Raw genomic sequence first — 10,795 nt, 5'->3', positions numbered from 1 at the left:
ATCATTTTTCTTCTCTATCGATCATAAATTAAGTGATAACTCTTTAATAAGACTTTAGTTCAAAGAAGACTATGATGGGTTAAATCTCAGAAACTCAGAATCATGTATCTATCATTATATACTCAAAGCGTGTTTCCATGAATATACTTCCAGGAATTCAAGGATCTGTTTAACTGTAATGTATGATTACATGTCTGTCTCTGTATAGATACTTAATTTAAAGTTTTCTTCATGAAGGCTCTAATTTACAAATCATAACATCAGTTATGACTTTGATAACTGTATAGGCCATGACTCTGAAAAAGACTAATTCAATAGTGACTCTATATTCTGAGAAACAGTAACTTCAAAAACAAAAGGAGATAGAGAAAGAAGGGCATAATGAAACACTCAATGATGAAAGTGATCATTTTCATTTTGAAACCTAATGGCCTATGCTTTATAACAGGATGATGTTAAGTTGGAAATGCAGTTAGTAAAATAGCCTATTTCTCAATCTACATGCCTTTGTATCTTGGAGAAATATTTTGATTCAAGTCATTAAGGTAACTTTTAAATTTTGAGATGATAGATTACTAAGGTAAAGTATTTAGTTCGATATATGGTAGGAAATGATTGACAAAGCATGAGGAAAATGTCACAAAATATGAAGTTGGTAAACAAATCCCCAATAGATGCAGAGGAAAACCAAAAACATGATATTCATGTGAGACTTCATAGCTACTCTTGTTGGAATTTTTCCAGATAGTAAAGTGATATGCATTTTATTACCTCCTACATTTACTGTTTTCTAATTTTCTAAGTCAAATGTGGAGTCACTGCTGGGCTTCCTCTTCTCTTATGGTAAAGGAACAATTGACAATTAGTGGTGTTGTTATTTTGTGTCTGTTTTTTGAACGATTTTTAAATGGAATTATATTTTCCACCTAGCCAAAAGTAGGGCATCATATAGGTAACTCACAAATATTTGATAAAAGTTTTATTATTTAAGAACACACATTATATTTATCTAAAATATTTTCTTTCCCTGGGCTATAACTACATGTGATATAATCATCTCTATCATTTTTTATAAAATACACACTCATTTCATTATTACATGCTTTTTGCAGTCCTCCAGATTATATAAGCTGATTTTATTTGATTATGATATTTTTCTTTTTTTTCCTGATTGTTCTTTTTCTATTATTAGCTATTTTCTTTAATTACATTTCAAATAATCTCCCCTTTCCTGCTTTCCCCTCTGGAAAAAAAAAACTATTCCTTCCTCCTTTCCCCTGCTCACCAACCTATCCGCTCCTGCTTCCTGGCCCTGGCATTCCCTGACACTAGGGCATAGAGCCTTCACATGACCAAGGGCCTCTCCTCCAATTGACGACCAACAAAGCCATCCTCTGCTACATATGCACGAGTTAGAGCCATGAGTCCCAACATGTGTACTCTGTGGTTGATTGTTTAGTCCCTGGGTGCTCTGAGGGTACAGGTTAGTTTATATTGTTGTTCCTCCTATGGGCTGCAAACCGCTACAGCTCATAGGGTCCTTTCTCCAGCTCCTTCATTACTGATTGTGTGTTTAGTTCAATGGGTAGCTGTGAGACTCCACTTTTGTATTAATCAGGCACTGGCAGAGTCTCTCAGGAGATAGCTATATCAGGCTCCTGTCAGCCAGCACTTGCTGTCATCAACAATAGTGTCTTGGTTTGGTAATTGCATATGGGAAGAATCCCCAGGTAAGACAGTCTCTGGATTGTCGTTCCTTCAGTTTCTTCTCCACACTTAGTCTCTACAACTCCTGGCATGGGCATTTTGTTCACCCTTCTAAGAAAGATCTAAGCATCCACACTTTAGTCTTACTTCTTGAATTTCATGTAGTTTGTGGATTATATCATGGCTACTCTGAGCTTCTGGGCTAATATCTACTTATCAGTGAGTGCATAGCATGTGCCTTCTTTTGTGATTGGGTTATCTCATCCAGGATGATACATCCAGATCCATCCATTTGCCTGAGAATTTCATAAATTCATTGTTTTTAATAGCTGAGAAGTACTCCATTGTGTAAATGTACCACATTTTCTGTATCCATTCCTATGTTGAGGGACATCTGGGTTCTTTCCAGCTTCTGGGTATTATAAATAAGGCTGCTATGAACATAAATTGCTAAATGTTGGAGCATTTTCAGGTTATATGCCTAGGAGTGGTATTGCTGGGTCCTCCGGTAGTACTATGTCAAATTTTCTGAGGAACCGCCAAACTGATTTCCAGAGTGGTTGTACCAGCTTGCAATCCCACCAGCAATGAAGGAGTGTTTCTCTTTCTCTACATCATTGCCAACATCTGCTATCACCTGAGTTTTTGACACTAGCCATTCTGACTGGTGATTGGGATTTTACCAATCCTACATCCGATAGAGGGCAAATTTCCAATATATATAAAGAACTCAAGAAGTTAGAGTCCAGGAACCAAATAACCCTATTAAAAATGGGGTACAGAGTTAAAGAATTCTCAACTGAAGAATACTGAATGGCTGAGAAGCACCTAAAGAAATGTTCAACATCCTTATCAGGAAAATGCAAATCAAAACAACCCTGAGATTCCACCTCACACCAGTCAGAATGACTAAGATAAAAATCTCAGGTGACAGCAGATGCTGACTATGATATTTCTCTTATCTTCTTCTGATTCTGAAAAATTATGGAAATATGTTGAGTCAATAGGCCATAGAACACAGAATACTATTCCCCAGGACAAGAACAACATAATCATGATATCTTCTACCTAGAAAAACTTATGTGTTTACTGTCATGCCATATAAATTGGCTTTCCAAGGCATACCATGAAATATTGTTGACTCTATAGTGTTCTTTGATCAATTTGAGAGCCAGAAGACATTTAAGAAACAGTGTGTTAGTCTATTTTCTCTTTGTTTATAAGACATATATTTTATCAGTTATGATTAGAAAGTAACTCATGAAACTCACTAAGAAAATGATACTTCAATTTCAACGTTCTCTAAAACTATCTCTAGTATTATGAAAAATATAACCAAATGATCATTTTTCATAATAATTTTCCCAAAGTTTGGCAGTGACCTATGAACTAAAATATGATATATTGCTTATTAATTAGTTATCATTTGCTCTTTTCTGTTTTTGCCTGCTGTTATGTCATTTACATTAACAGAAGAGAGGATTTCAAAAAGACTAATAGAATCCTTGCCTTACTAAGATAACAAAGTGAGTTATTTTCCTAATATGATCTTTACAATGTTTCCTAATTTCATTCTTGAGAATTATATCATTTAAACCCAGCATTACTCACTTAGTTCCTTCAGTAGTTCTCACTCATTTTCTTTAATTACATATTTATACATATATATATATATATATCCTACTGAATCCATTTTTTTTATTTCTTATAAGCATATGTATTTAGAAGTTTCTACCTTAGTAGCTATTGTTTGACTGCAATTCTGTATCTATTAGACAGTCCTTATGAGGTTGTTCCCTTCCGTGTAGGAATGCCATCTGATATTTCATTCTGCAGCTTTTATTTAAGCTACTATATAATTAAGATTTCATTAGTGTTGCTTCTCTGTCAAATACCAAATATATTATGCCATAGAAGATGACCTGATCTCTAACTCTTATAATTGTTGTCCCTTACTTCTACGATGTTCCCTGAGCCTTGGTCACACAGATTGTGTTATAGATATGTCATGGCCATTTGTACTCTGGATTTTGATTAGTTGTGGACTTATGTAATAATTGCTATATTACACTGAAAAGAAGTTTCTTTGATAAGAGCTGAGGCCTATGGTTCTTAGATAAAATGATATTTGGAATTCAGTTAGAAATTATACTGGTTTATAAAAATCTCAATGATAAATTCTCCTGTGGGGTACATGTCATCACCAACCTCAGGAAGTTGGCTAGATTTCTACTAGAAGTGTGATTTCTCTCCATGTAAATGGGCCCAGTGTATAAGTACATGGTCTTTAGTTACCCTCAAGATAAAGTGCCACTTGGACATGTTTCATTATGGTGCTCATTGTGGTAGTTCCAAGGCTTCACAACTCAGTAGTACTTTCAAATAATTTTCCGGTGACAGCTTGAATAGCACCTATGGATACTATGAGAACTTGTCATCTGAGAGGAGAATTCCATGTCAGTTCAACTTTGATTCCTCTAACATAATAAAACTGTCAGACATATACACAATAAAATTGTATTCTGTTATAAAGAACATGAAATCAGAAAATCTTCAAGTAATGTATGGAATTAGAAATACACTCAATTATAACCAAGACTCAAACACAAATTTAAGTTTGTGGGTTTTTAAATATACTTTGTATACTTAAGAAAGAAAGGATTTTTTTTACTTTTTAAATGTTTCTGAGTATGGATCCATGTGTATTCCATGAGTAGGTCCCTGGGAACTAAGAGGGTGTCAGAGGTCCATACGTAGAGGTACAGTTGGGTATGTGTTTTCTGATGCGGGTCCTGAGATATGAACTTGAGTCATCTGGGAAATTAGTAACTACTTCAATCGTTGTAGTATCTCTCTACCCCTTATTGTATTATTTTAGAAATAATTATCACTTTTACTTAGAAAATATGTTAAACCTGTTAATTTTATATTTCAAAAGAGACTATAGTTAGCAAAAGGGTTAATAAAAAATATTGTATTAGGATATCAGTGCCAGCACAAGTAAAAGTTAAACACAACGCCAAAACGTGAAAAAGAAATTCACGGACATTTTCAATTAATTTTATAGAGCTTCAGAGAAATTGTATTCATGAACTGTGTAAACCCAGGATAAATCCACTTGCAGAAAGCCATCATACTGGTGTTGTTTGATGAAATGGTGCTTTGTTCATGGATCTGTCCAGATAATGGAGGGTAACACCATTAATGGGTATATACTGGTCCATGTTTCTCTTAGGATGCATCTGCAAAAAAACAAAGAATAAATGAAAATTACAAAATGAGCAAGATAGAAAACAAAATTATTTTTTTTCCTACAGTTATACTGCATTTCCTTTTCCTCTACATAAAACTGCTTCTTGGGCTTTTCATTCTATTCTAATTGTTATCTTAAGAAACAACTCTAATGAAATTGCTGAAAGTGATAGAAAATACATTGAGAGAAACAAGGTGCTAAAATAATCCATTATTATGAGACAGTGAACTGTAAACATCAGACAGCGCACCCATCACTGCAGAGGCAAATTGAAAGCTGAAAGAGATTTACTTTATTGTCCCTCTGATTTAAAATTGATTGAAATGCATATACAAATGGAAAGGCTGTCAAAAGCTGCTCGTGCACAGCTGATAGCTCATCTTTCCTTCCTGACCCAAAGCCTTAATGAAATTCCTTTCAGGTATGGAAGGAAGAAAGTGGTTGATGAACTGCCATGTAGTGGTGTGAACTGTAATCTAGACCTGAGAGGCAACCATTTCTGGGTGTCTTTGGTGATTACTGAGATTCAGAAAATGTCCATCTGTCAGTCCTGATTCCTGATGAAATCAGTGGATAGGATACATTGCCTGTATTGTAAAACTTCTACTTTTCCTAATGGTTCTTTGCACATGTGCACACAAAACATTGTCATATTTAAAGATATCTAAATATCATACAGTGACTGACTTCTGAAAATGTAATTCTGAGAAAAGCATTTCTCACCACCTCATATGTTTTTAATTATTTTTCTTGTACCACATCCTGTTGTAAGCCTCTCTTTCTGTTTCTGGCTTCATTTTTCAACTTCAAATCCCATTGGTACCTTAAGTGTCTTACTTCCCCTAGACCAATATTTTGAGGTGACTGATTTTTTTGGTTATCAAGTCTGCACCCTCAATGTTTCAAGGACTCCCAGCTGCCATCATCTTAAATGAAAATGAGAATGAAAAATTCAGTAAGAAGGCATTTCAAGTTCCCATTAATCTGGCTGTCTCCTCCACACAGCATTAGCACTTAACATTCCTCTGAAATTCCATGATAGACAAGGGGTCTCTTCTTCACTCTCTCTTAACCCTCAGATAACTGTGACCCAACATAATATGCTCAGTACTACCTTTAAACCCATTAGTGAATGCATTCCCTTCTGTTAAGAGTCTTTTTCTGATTTTTCTCTCTATTTGCAAATTACATCCATTTGAGAGAACTCATTTCAAATCTTAATGTCTTTTGACTTAATGGTTCTCAGGAAATATTCACTGTTTGAGCTGGAATATAATTTTTTCATAGATGGAAGTTATTTTATAAAATGAATGAGTAACATTCAGGCTGTTATGCATTCTGATAACAAATATGTACTATAGAATGTAGAAATTTTCTTGCTTTTAAAAAAAACATGAATGCACACCCACACAAACATGTTAATTTTCCTGCTGTGAGGAAATATTTAATCTTGGATAATACCATCAATGAAAATATAAAATAAGCTAACATGTAAACATCATAAAGATAATAATAACATTTGACCAGGTTTAAACTAAAATGTCAAATATTGCTCAAATATTAACTAATTTGATAACTAACTTTATCAATAGGGAAATTTTAAATTAAGTCAGGAGATCTATTATAAAGTTGCACATATTTAATATGAATTAAGAATAAGGGATACAATTTATTTTAATCGGACCTCATCTTTTCTAGTAACAATAGTCCTGAATATTTATTGAGTGCTACATATTAAAACTTTAATAAAGAGTTCAAATAATCCCTCAGCATTTGAAGGAGTCAAGTGGATAAGAGCACTTGTTACTCAACCTGAGGATCTGGGTTCACTTGCCAGAACCCTTATAGTGGCTTATAATCATCTGAAACTCCAGTTCCTGGCCATCAAATATCTTCTAACTTCTGGGAGTCACAAGGCACACACATGCAACACATATTTTATTTTCATAAGGATAGAATAAAGAAAAATATGTTTTAAAAGAAATAACTCAGAGATTTTAATCCAATATCTTGGAGTAATAACATGAAGGCCGAGAACATTTTGTATCTTTACATTTCTGATGGAAAATGTTTCTAATATTAATATTCTTTTCATTTTAGAATAATTAGGTTTTTAATAATTTAAAAGTTATTATTAAGAAACATTTGAAAATATGAAGATTACTTGAATTTCTACTACCTCTGGGTATTAATAATTTTTCTCATCATTTTTCCTGTTAGGGTCTGCTGGTCATGAATTACCTCTTACCAGCCAAGAAACTATTGGTATTTTGTAGGTACCAGGAGAAAGATTTTTCTTTACTGATATGTTGTTACTTGGTAGGTCAAACACAGACCAAAGAAGACATCACTCAACAACATAGTTAGGAAATACAAACTGCATTCAATTAATTGTTTAAAAACGTTGAAGAAAACTTTAAATTGAGTGGGAGAGAGTTGATTAGAGGTTGTAGATATGAGCGCAGCTGAGGAAAGAATTGAGTATGATCAAAATACATTCAACAAAGTTCTCAAATAGGTAATAAGATGTTATTCATAAAACACCTTTCTAATAAATTATAAAAATATAATAATAATAATAATAATAATAATAATAATAATAATAATAATAATAATTTAGAAATAATGCAAGGAACTCTCCCTCTAGAAGTTTAGAACATAACCATCATAGAACATTAATATCTTAAGGGGACTTGTAACACAACGTTTTCAGAAAAACCACGAGTATGTGTGTGGAGTAGTGGACCCTTTGAAGTAGTAGCCTGGTCCTCAGTTGAGCTAAGGCTAGAAGCCCAGGAGACCCTGAAGGGACGGTAGGAGCTTTGCCTACTCCCGGGCGGCAGGCCTCTAGCACTAGCTGTAGCACCCCCCCCCCCCATAATATTGTGGCCATCAGTAATGTAAAGGCAATGCCCCCTCCCCCAAATGTAGGTGAAGAAAAGAGAAGTGACCACAGGTCACATTAGCTCAAGACAGATCTCCACTCTAATGAGATACCTAGAGGCCTGGAAGTTTTAGCCAATAAGCTTTCCTGCCCAGACAATACTTCCTGTCTAATGTATTTAATCTCAAGCCCAGTGGGGTATGTTTTCAAGAAGTGGGGTATGTTTTTACACATCTACTTTCTTCCATGACAATAAATTCCTTAAAACCACAGACTACTTCTTTTCATCAGGATCTGCTGTGGGGAGCCACAGAGATGGCCTTTGCCTACAGAACAAGCCGCTGTCTAATCTCCTGTAGAAGGTGTCTTCTGTACGCCCAGCCACAACCTCCACAATGGCCAAGCCTTCAAGTCGAGGGCTCTCCCTGTGGAACCAATCGGAGCTTCCCTGTTTTCCCCCAGTCCCAATTAGATCCCTCAGGCATTTCCACGACTCAAACGGTGCTTTCCCATTCCAAACAAGTGTCCCTGGTCTTTCCTAAGTCCCTGTACCTACCAGTGATGGTGTGGGGTAAGAGCAGTCAATCTTCCTGCGGATGAGGACCCGCAACCCTATATAGGAGTACTTCTGCTTATGTTTTAAAACACGCATTAAAGTTTTGTTCTATAATCCTTTGTATTCAATACACAGAATTTCTATAAAAAGGGTAACAATGATAACTTTGAGAGACAGTTCAGAATGTTCATCTTAAGCTCCAAACAAGTTTTTCTCAACCTGGGGTCACAACTCCTTTAGGAGCTGATGATCCTTTCAAAGGGGTAGCCTAAGGCCATTGGAAAACATATTTACGTTATGATTCATAACAGTAACAAAATTATAGTTATAAAGTAGCAACTAGGATAATTTTATTTTGGGGGATTACTAGTTAAATATCTGTAAGATAGTGATTCCAAATACAGAAATAGCTGCTTGTCAAACCTCTATAATTTAATTGAAAATATAGTAAGATAACATATTTATCTGTATATATAATATCTATATGTAAATATACTAAATTGGGGGCTTTATTGCCAAGTAAGACATACTAGAAAATGAATAAATGAAAATGCATTGAATAGAAAGCACTATTTAAAATATTTTATTGTATTTATGTATGTATGTATGTATGTAAGTACATGTATGAGAATTAATTCTTTCCTCCCACCATGTGTGGTTTGGGGACCCAAATCCAACACCACTCCTTGCCCACCAATTCTTTTTCTAAGCCCTACCACTCTTTCCTCCCATCTTTATGTGGGAAAACAAAACAAAACAAAACAGGAAACAGCAGAAAGGAAAGAAAAAACCTAGAGTGCACTTAGTGCTTCTTACGTGTGCTATCTACTTGAACAATGGTATCTTCCTGAGGAATGCATCAAGAAGAAAATGGACGTGTCTTCACCTGGCAGCCACCAGATGTTAACAGTTCTTTATCCATGGGTGTGACTTTAGGATCCCTTCTGTAGTCCATGCTAAGACCCTGCCTAGCTTAGTCTTGCACAGGTCTTTTCCATGCAGCTGTAAACTCTGTTAGCTAATGTGTGCAATGGCCCTAACACTTCTGGAAAACTCAGTCTTACTATTAACTCTAGCTTTTAAAGTACTTTCCATCCCTCTAACATGTTGATCACTTATCCTTGGGGGAACACTATCATATAGATATCCCACTTAGGCCTGGGAATTCCATGGTTTCTTATTTCCTCAGAATCAGTCAACTGTGAAGCTCTGTATCAACTCACATCTACTTCATAAGGAATATTTTCTGATGAAGGTAAAGCAATGCATTAATCTGTGCATATAAAGCAAAGAACTTATGGGGAAGTTTATTACAATGTCTGTGAAACTAAATAATAGCACTAGTTTCTAACATGGGACCTATGACCTAGCCAAACACAAGATTTTATCTGATTTAATAACAACAAGATATTAAGTTCCCTTTTTGGAAATAATCCTTAAATACAATAACAATAGTGTTTTGTTATCCCCATAACATTTGTAACATAATCATATTCTTTCTAGGCTAATTGGCACTGTTATTCACAGGTTTTCTAGATTGGCAAGACTGCTCAAGACTATTATTCTCAAGATATATACATAAAACTGTAGAGAGAATCTGTTGCATACACTATGGAAATATCACCTGTCAGTATGAATCTGATGGCCAATAAACTGAGTCAGGATTAGAAAGTGGTAGATCTGGCAAGGAGAGAGGAACGCTTGGGAATAGACATAGGAGAAACATTTGCCCCAGACTCAGGGGAAGTCAGTCATATGAAACTGAGGAGAAGTAACTAGCCATGTGGCAAGCAGAGTATTGTATAAAGGGGATAGTGGGAGAACCAGCTTAGATTATGGCCTGGGCCCTTTTAAATAAATGATAGATCTCCAAGTCATTATTTGGGTGTGGGTGGAAAAGCTCATGGCTACAAATGTCATGCAACATAAGGACTCTTAGAATCAGGCTTTCAGCCTGAGGACAAAAACCCTGGACAGGAAACAGTCACTTCCCAGTGTAATTTTCTTTTATTTATTTGTTTATTTTTTTATTAGATATTTTCTTTATTTACATGTAAATTTCTCCATTCCTAGTTTCCCCTCCAAAAAACAAAGAAACAAACAAAAACAACAAAAACAAACCCCTGTTGCCTCCCCGCTCCCCATGCCTGCCACCCCACCCTCTCCCACTTATTGGCCCTGGCATTCCCCTACACTGGGGCACAGAACTTTCACAGGGCTGAGCTCTTCTCCTCCTACTGATGATCAAATTGCAATCCTCTACTATATACATGCTGCCAGAACAATCAGACCCCTTCATGTGCAGTCCTTGGTTGGTGGTTGAGACTCTGGGAGCTCTGAGAGTACTAGTTAGTTCATAGTTGTTCGTCCTAAGGGGCTGCAAACCCCTCAGCTC

At 35.6% G+C, this 10,795-nt stretch overlaps 1 long non-coding RNA gene across 1 annotated transcript in view; it reads right to left on the bottom strand.

Moving 5' to 3' along the window:
- Positions 1–4,751: 4,751 nt before the first annotated feature.
- LOC116092250 overlaps positions 4,752–10,795 on the bottom strand; it is a 51,141-nt gene continuing 45,097 nt past the window's right edge. Inside the window, exon 2 of the long non-coding RNA XR_004119178.1 lies at positions 4,752–4,949. This is a non-coding gene — a long non-coding RNA (uncharacterized LOC116092250). The remainder of the gene's footprint in view (positions 4,950–10,795) is intronic.

The sequence above is a fragment of the Mastomys coucha genome, unplaced genomic scaffold (genome assembly GCF_008632895.1).
Source record: "Mastomys coucha isolate ucsf_1 unplaced genomic scaffold, UCSF_Mcou_1 pScaffold15, whole genome shotgun sequence".
Classification (NCBI taxonomy): Eukaryota; Metazoa; Chordata; class Mammalia; order Rodentia; family Muridae; genus Mastomys; species Mastomys coucha.
Note: the sequence above shows the minus strand (reverse complement) of the source record. Positions and strands in the feature narration are given on the sequence as shown.